The sequence below is a fragment of the Haliaeetus albicilla genome, chromosome 30 (genome assembly GCF_947461875.1).
Source record: "Haliaeetus albicilla chromosome 30, bHalAlb1.1, whole genome shotgun sequence".
Classification (NCBI taxonomy): Eukaryota; Metazoa; Chordata; class Aves; order Accipitriformes; family Accipitridae; genus Haliaeetus; species Haliaeetus albicilla.
The window spans coordinates 829,706-835,348 of record NC_091512.1 but is presented as its reverse complement, the minus strand read 5'-3'; the positions used below and the strand labels follow the sequence as shown (position 1 = coordinate 835,348).

Sequence of the window (5,643 nt, the reverse complement as noted above, 5' to 3'; positions counted from 1 at the left end):
GTGCTGCTGTGCCGGGACTCTTGTCTTCTTCCCCTCTGCACACAGGCACTGATTGCTGCAGCTGCAGAGAAGGTCTTGGAGGAAGGATCTCAGAAAAACAAGTCACTGCATGGCCCTTTATTTTGGTTAAACACACAGAGGTTACGGCTCCTGATTTGCACAGCCTACGGGGCACACAAAAGCTGGATAGACTGTGAATTAGAAACCAGAGGAATAAAGACATTTCTTTGTGGAAAGCATTCATATAAGTAAAACAAAGATAAAAAACAAAACAAAATAAAACAAATAAAGAAGCCATGAAACCAAAAATTCTCAGAAAATAACCACTAGAATACGCTGACCCTGTAATGAGATATGAGTCCTATGAAAAAGACAACAGATACTTTATTCCTTCTGAAAAGCATCCAGTGATTAGTTTTTTCAGGGCATCCTTGATCTCATGGCTTCTCATGCTGTAGATGAGGGGGTTCAAGGCTGGAGGCACCACTGAGTATAGCAATGCCACTGCCAGGTCCACGGATGGGAAGGACAAGGAGGGGGGCTTCAGGTAGGCAATCATGGCAGTACTTATAAACAAGAAGACCACAGCAAGATGAGGGAGGCAGGTGGAAAAGGCTTTGTGTCGTCCCTGCTCAGAAGGGATCCTCAGCACAGCCCTGAAGATCTGCCCATAGGACAGCACAATGAAAACAAAACACCCAACAGCTAAACAGAAGCCAACTACAAGTACCCCAACTTCCCTGAGGTAGGCATCTGAGCAGGCGAGCTTGAGGATCTGGGGGATTTCGCAGAAGAACTGGTCCACGGCATTGTCTTGGCAGAGGGGTAGTGAAAATGTATTGGCAGTGTGCAGCACAGCATGGAGAAACCCACTGCCCCAGGCAGCTGCTGCCATGTGGACACAAGCTCTGCTGCCCAGGAGGGTCCCATAGTGCAGGGGTTTGCAGATGGCAACGTAGCGGTCGTAGGCCATGACAGTGAGAAGAAAATACTCTGCTGACATCAAAAAGACAAACAGAAAGACCTGTGCAGCACATCCTGCATAGGAGATGGCCCTGGTGTCCCAGAGGGAGTTGGCCATGGCTTTGGGGACAGTGGTGGAGATGGAGCCCAGGTCAAGGAGGGAGAGGTTGAGGAGGAAGAAGTACATGGGTGTGTGGAGGCGGTGGTCACAGGCTATGGCGGTGATGATGAGGCCGTTGGCCAGGAGGGCAGCCAGGTAGATGCCCAGGAAGAGCCAGAAGTGCAAGAGCTGCAGCTCCCGCCTGTCTGCAAATGCCAGGAGGAGGAACTGGGTGATGGAGCTGCTGTTGGACATCTGCTGCCTCTGGGTGTGGAGCACTGAACAGGGAGGCAAGGGCAGTGACAAGTTAGGGCATTGGTCTTTGAGCAATATCAAATCTATTTCTCCTACTACACGTTCACAGCACCTTTACTATTGCAATGATATTTTCATTCAGCTCCATTCCTGGAGCTCTGGTTGGTGCTGGCTGAGTGTGCCCTGAGGATCAGGAGCTCTGCCTAGTGGTTGCCAAGGAATCAGCTTTGCTCTGCAGCAGTGGCTTTCTGGGAATGGTTTCTGTCAGACCTGGTGTTTGAATTGGTCAGATGAAACTGCTCCTAATGTAAAAGTGCTTGTCAGCATCTGCACTCCCAGGGCTAAGAAAACACAATCAAAGCATTGTTTGGGGCAGGGGGTTAGGGCGGTCAGGGGTGGTATTTACATCTCTTCCCTATCTCACCGCAAGATTTTCTGGGATTTCAGAATAACCTCATCATTTCTGCTACACTCAGAGAAAATAAAGTGGGTCCTGTGAGGAAAGAGTACTGCCTGCGGCTTAGTGCAGAGCGAGGGGAGCTCGTCTGTCACTCTGTCTTGTTGCTAGATACCCTGAGCTCTCACCTTTCTGAGGTGGAATGTAATCACACCCCTGTGTTAACCTGAAAATACTCCAGGCACTACTGAGAGCAGAGTCACCCACTGTCCAACACCAAGTGTCTCCCCCTTTCTCAAGGTCTCTGCACCCCACTTCTTGCCAAGGACACACATGGTTCATTTCACAAACCCAGCAGCATTTCCTCACTCATAGTGTCTCTGTGCTTTTCCATGCGGCATTCAGGAACACCAAGATGCTATGGGACAGACCTGCATCCTGGAGGGCAGCTCACAGCTTGAAAGGACACCCCAAGAAAATAGCCAAGTGTCCTGATGATGGTATCTCAGGAAGGGAGAGTCAGCTCATTTCCTAGGGAATGACACAGGCTGCATTGCCCTCAGCCCCACAGCTTGGAGGAGAGCTTGGACACCTGTAACCTTGTTCCCATGGACACAGCTGCATGGGAGGACCCACAAGTTCAGTGTGTGACTCTGCAGCTGAAACTCCCACCCCCAGAGAGCCTGACAGCAGGAACAAGGTAACAGTAGCAATAACACAGACTAGTGGAGAAGCAAGGAAAAATGCACTGATCGACTGCCTCAGAGAGCCAAGGGCAGAGGCAGCTGAAGTCTCAGGAAAGAGTTACCCTTACCCAGCTGTACATGCCATCTCCCAGACACCAACAACAGCCAGGCAGTTGTTCTCAGTCCCTGTGCTCTACTTCAGGAGGCTCCTGTCAGAAGTACTGGTCTCTCAGCGTTACAGCTTAGGAGTCTCAGTGTGCTGTTTAAGCATGACAACAGTTGTTTGATTTCCCCTGAAAATTCCCCAAGAGTAGGAAACAGAAAACACAAACTCAGGAATGCTAGTTATGATTATAGGTATCCCTGCATTGACCTTGCCCTTGAAAAGTGCCCTCAGAAATGTCCTGGGGATGATCTGGAGCTGTGAGCAGCCCTGATCCACACAGCACCCTCTTAGCAGCAGAAAGACCCTGCCCTCCTGCAAGTTTATTTTCCACCCACAGCTTCTCCCCACTCTGCTGTTAGAGATCCCCAGGCAGGCTGAGTACTTACCCTGGCCAGCGGCAGAGTCCCTGCCCCAGCACACAGCCCCCTGGCTGCAAGGACCCTGCTCAGAAGGACAGCCCTGGGCACCCCTGGCTGCACACCCACCTTCACACTCTGCAGCCATCCCCGGGTGAAGGCAGCTGACATGCCCTGTCCCTCTGAGGGTGCAGCACGGAAGCTGTGCTCAAAAGCGCATCCTTTTTCTCTACACTGCACAAACTGTAAGAGTCCTCACAACAGATCCACTAGGCTGTGGGATGTACAAGCTTTAGGAGATCATTCCATGAACCACAGCTGCATTGCCCTGCAGCAAGACACTCACCCTGTTAAGGGCTGTGAAGATTTTTCTCCAGGTCAGCTCTTCTCTGTCCTCCCACTCCAGACTGCCTTTAACATCTCTCTCTGCCTCACTTCTCTCCCCTCGGTGCCTGCAGGCAGTGCCCTCAGCCCTGCTGTGCTTTGCAGAGGAGCCGCTCCTGGGCAGAGCTGTCTCTCTGCAGTGCTGCCTGCTTGCCATGAGCTCCCTCCAGCCCAGGAGCCCAGCCCAGCTCAGCAGCAGAGGACCAGCCCAAGGCAGCACTTTCTCTGCCCCCTCTGGGCTGCCTCCAGGTGTCCCTGGGGCTCCAAGGGAACCTGCTGGGAAACAGGCTGAGGCAAACACTGGTGATGCCTCAATCAGCTAGACACAGACACTTGTTTCCTTAAAAAAAATTCTCGCCTCACAGACAAAGTTACATCTACATGCCACGTTTTTTGGTTTTATTGTTAGACAGGATACCCAGAGAGAGGCAGGCAGGGATCTCCTTTACCCCTGCTGAGGGAAGGGATCCATGGGTCAATGGAGGCATCTCATCCTGTGTTTCTACTGATGGCATTTGAAGGAGGCTCAGCTCCCTCCCATGCACACCACAAAGCCACAGGAGGTGGGATTCCTCTTGCCTCAGTTCAGGTGTGAGCAAAATGGACACCTGCAGGGGAGCTCCTTGTCTCAGCTCCCATCTGAATTAATGGAGAAGAAAGGCAGGAGTCAGGTGTTCAGATGCAAAACCCTGGTGACATTTGAACTGCCAGAGGTGGTCCAAGATACATGTAGGTAACAGCAAACTGTAACGCAGAAGTTCATAGAGACAGGGTAACATCTTGGGAATCCTGTATGAGGCTGGTGGGAAATTGCTTTGGCCAAGTGACAGCACAGCTTATGCCCAAATAAAGGCCAAAAGAACCTTTTCCTACTCCTTATCTTCATGGCAGTTAATACAGGTATTCCTATGAACGACTGCAGTCATGTACCATAGTGACAGCTGGGTCTCTCTCTTTTCCATCAGCTGAATTTACTATACCTCCACTGACTGTAAAGGCATATGTCCCAGGTTCGTCCCCACACTGCCTAACAGAATTCAGGGCAGGTCCTCTGTTTAATGTCCAACTCCAGGGCCACAGAGTTACTCGAGATGCCAAGGCTGCAGGGACCTCACAGGAGCTGCTGGAAAGCAATTCCCATTCAGGGTGGGTGCGTCACAGACGTCCCAGACGGCATCACAGAGAGTGCGGTTTGGTGCCTGTTTGCCATACACTAAAGCCATCAGTCAGAGGCATCAGTCATCAGATGCCATCAGAGAGTCACGGTCTGCTTCTGCTACGCCCAAGAGCTGCAGGCATTGCATGAACAGGAAGCATGTCACACATGCTTGCACCACAGACAGTCCTACACTGTCCTATGCCTGTGCCAGTTCCCATGCAGACTTTAGCTTCCTCCCCCCGTTTCCCTACCTCACCCTGACCTTGGGATCTCCCAAGCTTTACTGGTGCCTGTGAAAGGCTAGACGCTAGCTGCAGTACAACTTGCTTAGGAGAATGAACACTATCTAACACTATGAGCTTTTACCTCAGGGTCAATGTGACCTGAAGACCCAACCTAAGTCAGCTTTTCATGACTGAGAACACCTCATAATGACAATAAATGCATGGAAGATATACCTTTCTAAAAACCAGGCATATAGCCATGAACCATGCATGAACCGTAATCGACCAGAATCCAGGATAAGCATCCTCCACCTGCACCGGCCATCAGTTTAGAACAATGATGATGAACACACCACTGACCATACCTCTGCATCACCTGCACAGGTCCAGCGTGTACTGATCCCGTGTGGGACAAGTACACACCGATTACGCGAGCACTAATAAATGATGGGGTCATCCCTTAACATGAATAATTGGATTGGTCTCTACAGCTGTATTGGAACAGAGGCAAACCCTGCTTTCCTCTGTATTGGGGTCCTCCATGCATTAGGCTAGGGCACAGCTAAAATGAGAGAATAAATTACCTTGGTAATTCTCTGCTAAGCATCCTTGTCTGCCTCCTAAGCCAGCAAATAAGTGACTTTTACATGCTAATTGGTCCTCACTGGCTCTCCCATCAAACACAAAGCTATGGTTACCTGAGGATTTGACAATGCCTGGGAGTTCCCCACAACCTGTCTGACTTCTTCCAATACCCAGCTAATGCTCCTCTGGCACCCAAAGCGTCCCAGTCCCTGACTTGCTTTGCTGCTGTACTTAGCTCTGTATCCCAGCACTGAAATGCACGTCCTCCTCCTTCTGCTGCCTCAAAATCACTACTTCAGGTCCTCTCCCTGCCTCTACCACACTCGCTGCTATGCACACACCGCTCTCTCCCTGCACTGCCATGGGTC

General features: G+C 50.8%; 1 pseudogene; it reads right to left on the bottom strand.

Moving 5' to 3' along the window:
- Positions 1-420: 420 nt before the first annotated feature.
- LOC138682972 (olfactory receptor 14C36-like) lies at positions 421-1,318 on the bottom strand (annotated as a pseudogene).
- Positions 1,319-5,643: the final 4,325 nt, after the last annotated feature.